This window comes from Spermophilus citellus (genome assembly GCF_964194105.1).
Source record: "Spermophilus citellus genome assembly, chromosome: 2".
In the NCBI taxonomy this organism is placed as follows: Eukaryota; Metazoa; Chordata; class Mammalia; order Rodentia; family Sciuridae; genus Spermophilus; species Spermophilus citellus.
Window position 1 is genome coordinate 13,788,710 of NC_138183.1, and position 10,173 is coordinate 13,798,882.

The window sequence follows — 10,173 nt, forward strand, 5'->3', positions numbered from 1 at the left end:
TTTCTTCAGCTACAAAATGGAAATGATATGAACACTCATCTAATAAGATTGTCCCAAGGATTAAAATAGATAATGCATTTAAGGTGCTTAGCCCAGGGCCTGACACAAAGTTAGTACTTTAAAATGTGGGCTCGGACTGTTAACAGATGTCCTGTGTGCTGAGCACCAGGCTCCCACGTGCCCAGTTCTTACTGAGCCTGAGACACTCTGTGCACATTGGTGACATTCAAGCAATCTCCTGCAAAGAGGGTGTGATTATCCCCTCTCTCGATGAGGAGAAATCCAAGGTTCAGAGCAGAGCAAAACTTTGCACAAAGTCAAAGAACCAGAAAGGGTGACACTGGGAGAGGACAAGGGGGCTGGGCATTCAAAGAGACAGAAAGCAGATTAGTGGTCAGCCCAGGGCTGGGTGGGGCGGACTGCAGACAGGCACGAAGAGTATTTTGGGGATAATGAAAATGTTCTTAAACTTGATATGAAGATGGTTGCATAACTCTGTCAATGTACTCAAAATCATTGAATTCATGAAAATGGGTGGATTACATGTATGTAAATTTACTTCAATAAATTAGGTAAAGTATATATCAAGAATGCTGGTTTTTTTTTTTTTTTTTTTAAAAAGGAAAAATAAAAGCCACTGGCCTTCTGGTGTACCATTGTGCCCCAGCCCTTGGCAAGAGAAGTAAGCATCCCGTGAGCTACCACTTGGAGGCACAGCTGAGAGCACCCTGCAGCATTACACCAGCCAGTGGATGTCCAACACCTCTGCAGACCAGGGGAATCCCTAGGGAGCTCAGGAAGACTACAGATGCCCTGGCCCATCCCTAGCCTCTGGGTCTGTAGATCTGGGCTGGGTCCCCGAATCTGAGGTTTCGCATACTTGGGGAAACCAAGGCCAGGAGAGAGGGAACTCAGCAGGCTCACATAATCAGGCAAAGAGAGAGCCAGAACTAGAACTGGGGCCCCTTCCTTTTCCCATCTCTCCTTTCCCTCCACCTCCCTCCCACGCCTCCCCCTGCCCTCATCCTCCAGTGACTCAGGGCTCTGAGTCATCTTGTGGCACCACAGAGGAAAGTTCTTAGGAAAAACAATCCCAAACAAAGCTTCCCTGATCTGGGGAACAGAGTAGGCCCAAGGGGCCAAGAAAGGCGGGGAGAGAGAACACAGGGTGGAATAGGAGGCCCAGACTTCCCAGACCTGATCTCTCCTCTTGGCCACTAACCCATGTGGGGCCCTGGATAAAGAGCTCCCCAACTTAGAGCCTGTTTCCCCACCTAGAAATAAGATCTCCTACCTCACACAGAAGTTCATTATGGACCAGACACCTCCATAATAATTCATTTGCATTGGTCAAGCTGAACCCTCCCCCAAACCCATGGTGACATCATCCCATTTTATAGATAGGAAAACTGAGGCTCAAAGAAGTTCAGCCAAAGGCAACAAAAAAGTGCAGAGCACAGCTTGCATCCAGGAACATCTGACTCTGAGCCTGACTCTTTCTCCTGCACACCTGTAAAAAGTGCCTCGTACGGAAGGGCATGCAGATCAGGTGCCATCAGATACACAAAGTGAGCAGCCATGACAGGTGCTCAGTCACAAAGGTGTTCCTCCTTTCTTTCTTCCTCAGTGTCAGGCCTCATCTCAGGACTCCCAGGCCCCCTGGGGAGCACACACAGGAAGACAGGGAGCCACTCAAGTGGCTGTGGGCAGCAGGAGCACAAAAAAGGGAACCCACACCAGATGGAGCCACGAAAAGGAAACACTTAAGTAGAGCCTTGAAGGATGCACCGCCAGGGGACCCAGCCAGCCAGGTGGGAGGAACAGCAGAAGCAAAGGCCTGGCGGTGTGGCCCGCACAGGGCATGCTCAGTGTGGAGGTGTAGCTGGAGCCAGGGGGCTCGAGGGCCTGGCTGCTACAGTCGGGCTTTAGGTGTGAGACGGTGGGGACTTTGAAAGCAGAGCGAGAACAGGATGGGAACAGGTTTCATCCTTGCTGGTGGCTGAACCAGAAATCAAGAGTGTGGCTCCCCGCAGGCTCCCAGGAGCCCCTCCTCTGAGCACTTCAGATCACTTGCTACTTACCCATGGGTCACAATTGTCCCTGAGGGTTTCCTCTCAGTCATGGCAGGGCTGGGCAGAGGGAAGCCGGCCTTCTGACAGGGCCAACTTATTCACACTGGACTATAAATAGGATCCCAGGGCTTAGTCGGAAATAGCTGTGCCAAGCCGGACTCCACAGACCTCACGGGCATGCAGTTCCCAAAACAGCCTTTCTCCTCCACACAGTGAAAAACCAAAACTTCCTCGGGAAACCATTGTTCACGCTGCAATTCACTTTCTTAAGCCTGAGGCAGTGCGAAGAGCCCCACTGCCTACTATACACCACTGTGCTCTGCCTCGGCCTCCGCCTTCCCCGACCCCCACCCTGGCTGCCAGTCACTACCTCTCCCTGGGCCTTGGCGTCCCCACAGGTGAACGTGGGAGGCTGGATGTAATGCCCTCCGGTCCTTCTATCCAGGATACTCTCTGGAACTGTTTGGGGACAACCCCTGCCCCTCAGATGCCTGTTTTATTTTCTCCCCTAGTTGACCTGGGAATATTTAAATGATCACCATTTGAAAAATTGGAATTGCAATAAATGATCAGATTTGAGGCCTCCACGGAAGTGACCTTGGATGTGCCACTGTCCCTCTCTGGACCCCAGATTCCTCAGCCATAAGATGAAGATGCCATCCCATACACCGAGCACTGCGAAGGACCCCCCTTTCCCCATCACTTAGATCTCAACGACCTCATTGCCCCATTGAACGGATGAGGAAATTGAGTCTGAGAGGAACTCAGAAAGTGTTAAGGGACACATAGCAAGCCCTGGTCATGCACAGACCTGTTTGCCCCTGAGCCCAGCTGCAGTGGCCTAGCTCTGGGCAGCTCAGGCAGGACAATGGGGGCAAAACCCATCAAAGGCAAGGAACAGAAAAGGGAATGGAGGATCTTTCTGTGTGTGTAGTGAAGGCGGGTGACAACGTTCCCCCAGTGACACTGTTCTTGCCAACCGGCTTCCCGCACCGCCCTCACCGATCCACCCTCCCCTCCGCCTGCTGTGATTGACTGCTCTGAAATCCACTGATCCCTGGTGCCCTGAGGGTCAGAGCTAAACATCCAAGGCCTCTCCCAATCCTGCTTTCCATGTCCCCTTTTGCCACTTCCCACCTCAACCCCCAAATGCTGGTCACTAGTCCCCAAGCACAGGGCTCCTCCAGGTGGCAAACACAACCCTCTTCCCAGAGTGCCCAACTCCCCTCTTTAGCCCATTCCTTATTTCAAGAGGAAGAGAAGCCCTTGCTGGTTCCCTGGGCCCCTTGGCAGCTGAAATGCACTCCGGGCATTAGCCACCACTGTCTCCCCCTGGGACGAGAGTGGCTCTCCAGGGCAAGGGAATGGTGACTCAGCTTCCCGTCCAAGTCGGTGAAGTTTGGCCTCTGTGTGAAAAAAACAGAAGAGCCAAGACAATCCTGGAAAAGTGCTCACTCCCAGGACTGCCCAAGGCCAAGCCTCATATCATGGTGTAGCATCAGGACACCCCAGTGTGGAAGAACCCAAAATTACACCCCCAGGGCTTCGGAGGGTCCTCCTAGTGTCTCTTTCAGGGGTTCTACTAATGAGATTCCAGCAAGTCACTGCCTCCCTTAAAAACTTCCAGCGGTTCGCTGGTGCCTAGCATTAAACCCAGACTCCAGGGCCCACATGACGTGGTTGTTCCAGGTCCCTTGACTCCTCTTCCACCATGGCCCCTTCCCTGGCGGACCTCCCTCCCTTCTTTTAGTTCCTGAGCATTCCCAGGCTCCCTCCTGTCTCTGCTCTGAGCCTCCCCAGCCATTTGCTCTACCAGGGGGATCCTTCCATCATCCATGCTCACCCCACCGCCTCCTGCTCCCTCCTCAGGGGCCCACGGGAGGCTTCCTGACCCACCAAGACAAGACCCCACCCTTTCCCCCATCATTTCCTTCATAGCTGAAGAGAGAACGAATCTGTGGTATCAACACCCAGCTAAGGCCCTAAATATCTGTCAGGTTCAGAAATAAATAAATAAGTGAATGAATGCATGAATGGACCTACTTATGCAACTCGAGACAAGAAGTGGTCAGAATCCTGGGGAACATCTGAGACAGTAAAACAGGACCCCAACTAAGATCAGAGAAATTGGGGGAAAAAATAATAGCACAGCATCCCAGGAGCAAAGAGGAAGGAGTTCTAGAAGGAGGAATTATCCATGCGCCAGAGAGGCAGAAAAGGGTTTGACCAGCAGGTCACTGGGGTCTCCTCAATTGAACCAACATTCCTGGAGACTGTGAGGTGGGTACACTGCAGGGGACAGAGGACTGACAGGGTAAACAGGCAAAGCTCTCAGGTGACAGGCTGGGCCTTCTGGGGCAGGCAGAAGACATCATTACCAAAAGCATGAGCAGACTAGAACGCTCTTTATCAGCAGACAACTTTGAGGCAGTTCAGCTTTGGGGGGCGACAAAGCAGGAGCATCAGAACTGAGACATGGTCCTTGGGCACCTGAAGTAGGACAAGGCCCCCTTCTGGGCCCACGGGTCCTTCTAGGAATCCCTGGCTTTGAGGTCAAAGAACCCTGGAGACCATCAAAAGGCATTTTCATCCCAGCGTGGGGACGCATGCGACCTTCCAGCAGCTTGGGAGGCTGAGGCAGGAGGATCGCAGGTTCAAAGCCAGCCTCAGGAACTTGGCAAGGCACTAAGTAATTCAGTGAGATCCTGTTTCTAAATTAAACATAAAAAGGGCTGGGGACCTAGGCTCTGGGAGAGAAAGACAGTGGCTGCAGGGACCGGCAAGCCATCTGCACTCATCCCTTCCTCCTTCTGGCCACCGAGAGTGACAGCATGATCTGGCAGGTACTCCAGGCGCTCCCCACAACTGCTAATCAGAATTCCTTCTCTTCCGTTGTCAGAAGCAGAAGGTTGTGGCCCCGGAAGTGTTGCTTCCTGTTTCACACCTTGCAAAGCCCTCTGGCATCTTGGAGCTTATTTTGTCCTCAGGACAATCTTGATAGGTGGTGGGGAGGGGGGACAGAGGTGCTCAACTCGTGGGCAGAGAAACTGAGGCCCACGCTGGGAAGGGAACCCGCACTCCTGGCATCCAGCCCGGGACTCCGCCCTCACCTCTGCGCCCCACCCATCTCAGCTCACCTGGGAATCTGATAGTCAGGTGGCCCCACCCTGCCAGCCACCTGTGGGAATGACTCATCCACACCCTTGACTCACTCTCAGGTGCTGCTCCTAAGGTCAACCAGCCAGGGACCTGGGGCCACACCCCAGGCCTCTCCAAAATCTCGGGGCAGAATTCCCGTCCCTCTTCCTCACAGGGAGTGGACCTTCCACAGAAGAGCTCTCTGAGCCTTGAGAAGGAAAGTCACTTCACGCTGCCAGGGAGCAGCACAGTCAGGGGGGAGTCAGGCCTAGGGGCACCCAGCCGGGTCCTTGCCTCTTCCCTGCAGGGTCACCTGGCCTCCTCTCGAGGACCAGGAGGAGCAAAGGAGGTAACCCAGAGGCGTGCTCTGAGCCTTAGGAGGAAAACCCGGGACTCTCTTTGGATCCACTATGGCCACCAGAGGCTGCTTCCCCCTGGAGTCCCTCCAGACTCCCCTGGGCAGCCAGGGCTGGGCTCAGGAGGACGATGGGCGTCTGCCATGCTGCACCTACCTTCCAGGCCGTGCAGGGAGAAGAGCTGCTCTGAGGGCAGAGTGAAGCACGGGACCAGGGGAGTCAGCAGCACCTGAAAACAAAGGGCCGAGAACCTCAGCACACACTTCACCTCCAGCAGCCACCGGGCACTCAGTTCCCGTCAAGGCTGCCAACAAAAGAATTGTCCCTAGGAGCACTAAAACCCCTCATAACTTGCATCTGCTGGCCTGGCCGCAGTGCTACCTTCTGGGGTCACCCAGAACTCTTCCGTCCCCCTGGTTCCCAATGGCTCCTTGGTCACTTGAAAATAGTGATTCTTGACCCCCAAGTCAAGTTGCGTATCCTCTTTCCATTAGCTCTTCCCAACACAAGGGTACCCAGTTCCCTCACTCCATTTCCCAACATGCTCCAGATGAACCCCATCCCTACTGACAGCACAAGACCTAGAATTAGACATTCAGACATGCAGGGTGGACAGGACTCTCGCCTCCATCACCTGAGATACATGCTTCTATTCATCCAGCCTAAAATCCCTTGAGCATTTAAGGCAGCCCTATTGTGTGTCTGGATTCAGCCAACCTAAGGACTGTATAACTCTAGAGTTACACCAACTGGCCCCTCACCTGTGTAACCAAGCAAGCCACATCACTTCTCTGAGACACACACACACACACACACACACACACACACACACACACATTAGTGGGGATTGAACTCAGGGGTACTCGACCACTGAGCCCCACCAGCAGGATAATATTAAAACCTACCTCATGAAGTCATCCTGAGGATTAAACAACACACACACACACAAAAAGTCAAGGGTTTTGCATATATTTACTCTTTACTTATTAGTCATTTAATTCCTAAATCTTTTTCCTATGAATTGTGTCTTTTTCATCCTGGATGTGAGCAGTTTGGGGACCCAATCTGTTACACGTGACATTTCCACCTACAGAATGCTCTATTATTGTTCTGCTGCTCCACGACTGTGCAAGACTGCACCGTCACCATCTGGTGATGGTCTTCGTCTCCCACAGGCCACGAGCTCTGTCTGCTGTACCACTGAGGCTTGAGCCCAGCACAGGACCTGGTGCACGGCAGGACCAGGGGATACAACTTGGAGTTTTGCCCTTCCTCACTACCCAGAGTTCTCGTGTGTGTGTATGTGTGTGTGTGTGTGTGTGTGTGTGTGTGTGTGTGTGCACGCGCACAGACATGCGCCTCTACCACTGAGCTATGTCCCCAATCCTTTTCCAAATTTTTTTTTTTTTTTATTTTGAGACAGAGTCTCACTAAGTTGCCCAGGCTGGCCTGGAACTTACAATCCTCCTGCCTCAGCCTCCAGAGTTGCTGGGATTATAGGCGTGCACCATTATGCCTAGCACCCAGAGTCATCTATCTACATAAGGGGAGCAGGTGAGCAAGCCCATCCTGCTCACACTGGAAGAATTCTCTGCCCAAACCAGCTTCTCCAAGCCAAAGGGAGAGTCCAAGATCCCAATGAGGGGGGCTCTGCAAGTGCCTGGGATTAGGACACAATAAACCCTGTTCTCAGGCTGATGTAAATGGCCCAGGCATTGCTGACAGTCTCTGCATTTTTAATGACACAAGTGGACAGCAGTGGACCTGGAATCAAGGTACCCAAAACCTAGGGGGCCAGAGATCAGATGTTTATCTGGGCCCTGGACCTGGAGTTAAATGGCCTTTCTCAGAGAGTCCTGGAGAAACTTCCCGGTTCCAAGGGATAGGTTAAAGCAAAGTTGGGTTTGGTCATTCCTGCAGAGAGACGAATGACCTTCCACACTCTGTCAACTCTGGGTGAGATGGAACTTTTCAAATCCAGCCCCCTTCTCTGCTACACACCCCAAATCCCATGCTCATGCTCACCCAAGGTGCTGCCTATGCTCCCACGGGCAACCTGCTCTGTGCCACCTCTCCCCTAGAGTCGCCCTCTCAGCAAACAGCACCACCATCCATCAAACACACAAGGGACCAGGCCAGATCCCAGGGATCGCCCTCCTCCACCTGCTGCTCTCACTGTCCCCTCCGCCTCACCCCTGACACCAGCATCTTGGTCCATGCACCATCTCCTCTCACTTGGATGGCTGCAGTCACCCCAACTGGTCCTCCTGCCTCCTCTATCTCCCCAACAATGCAACCTCTTCAAAGCAGGCCCAGACCAAGTTGCTTCTCTGCACAGACTCTGCCGTGGCTCCTGTAAGGCCCCCAGACAAAGGGCAAGACCCTTAACATAATTTTCAATCACCTTTCATGATCTGCCCCTGCCCACCCCTCCAGCCTCAGCTCTCACCGGTTCCTGTCTTCCACCTGCACCCCGCCAGGCTCCAGCCAGACACGACTGCACTCTGTCCCTTGACTCCTTCACACAACCCTTAGACAGACTGTTTCCTCTGAGTCCACACCGCCCCCAGGTCTTCCCTGTCACACTGCACTGGAATGGTATTTACACGTCAGCCGCTCATATATCCCAGAGCCTGGCCTTGGGCCAAGGCCACCACAGCTCCAGATTCACTAAAGGAAGAAAACAGAAAATCATATGCTAGCACACACGCATAACACGTGTGTCCACACGCACTCCCACAGAGCCTGCTGAGAGTACAGATGCTGCCATCTATGGGCAAGAAAAGCACCTCATTCTCCCCAAGAGCAGGACAGCAGGAGGCCTGGTTTTCAAACTTGGCTGGGTTTACAATGAGCCCAGCTAACCAACTCTAAGTGGGTCTGTTTTCCATTTTGGATCTTGAGGCTACAGCAACTTAAAAACAAGGTCCACAAACCATTGACTCTAGTCCACTGCCCACAAGCTCCCACCAGGGCCAGAAAAGACAGAGATTTCTTTTCAGTACTCATAACCCCAGCGGGTGCTCACTCAGTGCCTATTGGCTGAATTATAACTCCCAGCACAAGGTGAGGGGCATATTCTGCATCAGAGCCGTCCACCGGTGTGAAGGCCAGCCCAGGGGACAGAGTGCACCCCTAGCATTACCAGCAGCCTTGCCTAGGGACTCTGCCCAGATCCCAGAAATAAGCAAAGATGGAAAAAATGAATAGTGAACTTTATGCAGTTTGACCAAACTGGGGAGACTCAGCTAGGTCACCTGTCCCTAGTCCCATAAAGAAGTTACAAATTGTAGAAATGAAAGTCAGGTGACACACATGTGCAGACTCAGTTGGCCAAAGAGGGACAAAAGGCAGGAAATGCACATAGGAAGATTTAGCTGGCCCACACGAGACAGACAGTGGGCAGGCGATCTGTGTTCCCAGGGTTAGGGGTGCAACCCACACTTCCATTCTCAGCATGAGGAAGTTGCTCCTAAATTTAGAGCCCCCCCCCCTCAATTCAGTCTGCTTCATTAGTCAAAATGTGCAAGCTGTGGCAGAACTTTGGGTGGCTAAAGGGTGGAGTAGGAAGCAGGGGTGGAGTGGGGGAGGCTGGGACAGAGCCTTTTTCCATCCTAAGGGACCACCCCCAATTCATTGGGAGGACTTTCAGGTGTCCGATGTCCAGTAACGCCAAAAGGATTCAAACTACTACCCCCGACAAGCAGTTATCACTTTCTGTACACCAAGTGTTAAACTCCATAGTTGCCATGATTCAGCCTCCCGATAACTCTACCAGGTAGATAATATTGTTCTCCTTTGGCAAAGCAAATACAAAGACTTAGAGTCACACAGCTAAGATGTTTGGACAGTTCCCACCAAACCAGGCTGCCTCCCCTATCCTTGGTCTTACTAAATGTCAACTGTAAGGCTAGGCCTCTCGCTCACTCGAGAAAAACACAAAGTTTTGGTTGCTCTAGATGCGGGGTGGCGAACCTCCTCTGCAGAGGGCTAGGCATACCTACTTAAGTCTTTGCATACCTACTTAACCTGTGCTGCATATTCTTCCCCGTTTCTTTTTTGTTTTTTAAAAATAGCTTTTTTAAAATATAAAAATCATTCTTAGCTCAGGGACAAAAACAAACTGGGACCTCTCCAGGAGCTAGAGTTTGCATTCACAGATACACAAAGAATAATGTTTATGATCTTAAGCACAAAACCTTCTGGTGGAAACATTTATCTAAGCCAAACACTAAGCCCTCTGGCGAATTCTCCCCCTTCAGATGGCTTCCTACTGAGTCACTCTGCTAAAGAGGGCCCTGCCTCACTTTGCAACTAGGCAGTAAACTATTTCAAGGATTGTCCAGATTCTAGAAACTCATAGTTATGGGTTAATTAGTCTGAGGGGAGAAGGGGCCTGAGACATTTTTCATGTCCTAGTGTTAGGTCACTGATCTCACACCCACACTAGGAGGCACGACAGCTCCAATCAGACCCTAGACAGGTGGAGAAGTAGACCCCGGTAGAACAAGAGAAGGTGCCATTCCCAGTTCATGGATTGGAAGGTGGGGGACAGGTCAGAGAGGGAAATGACCTACCCAAGACCACACAGCCCAGACAAACTAGGG

At 52.1% G+C, this 10,173-nt stretch overlaps 1 protein-coding gene across 1 annotated transcript in view; it reads right to left on the bottom strand.

The window, feature by feature from the left end:
• Window positions 1-5,795, bottom strand: part of GSN (gelsolin) — a 41,934-nt gene extending 36,139 nt beyond the window's left edge. Inside the window, exon 1 of the mRNA XM_081282470.1 lies at window positions 5,723-5,795. The gene's annotated coding sequence lies outside the window, so the exon portion shown is untranslated. The remainder of the gene's footprint in view (window positions 1-5,722) is intronic.
• Between the last annotated feature and the right edge of the window lie 4,378 nt (window positions 5,796-10,173).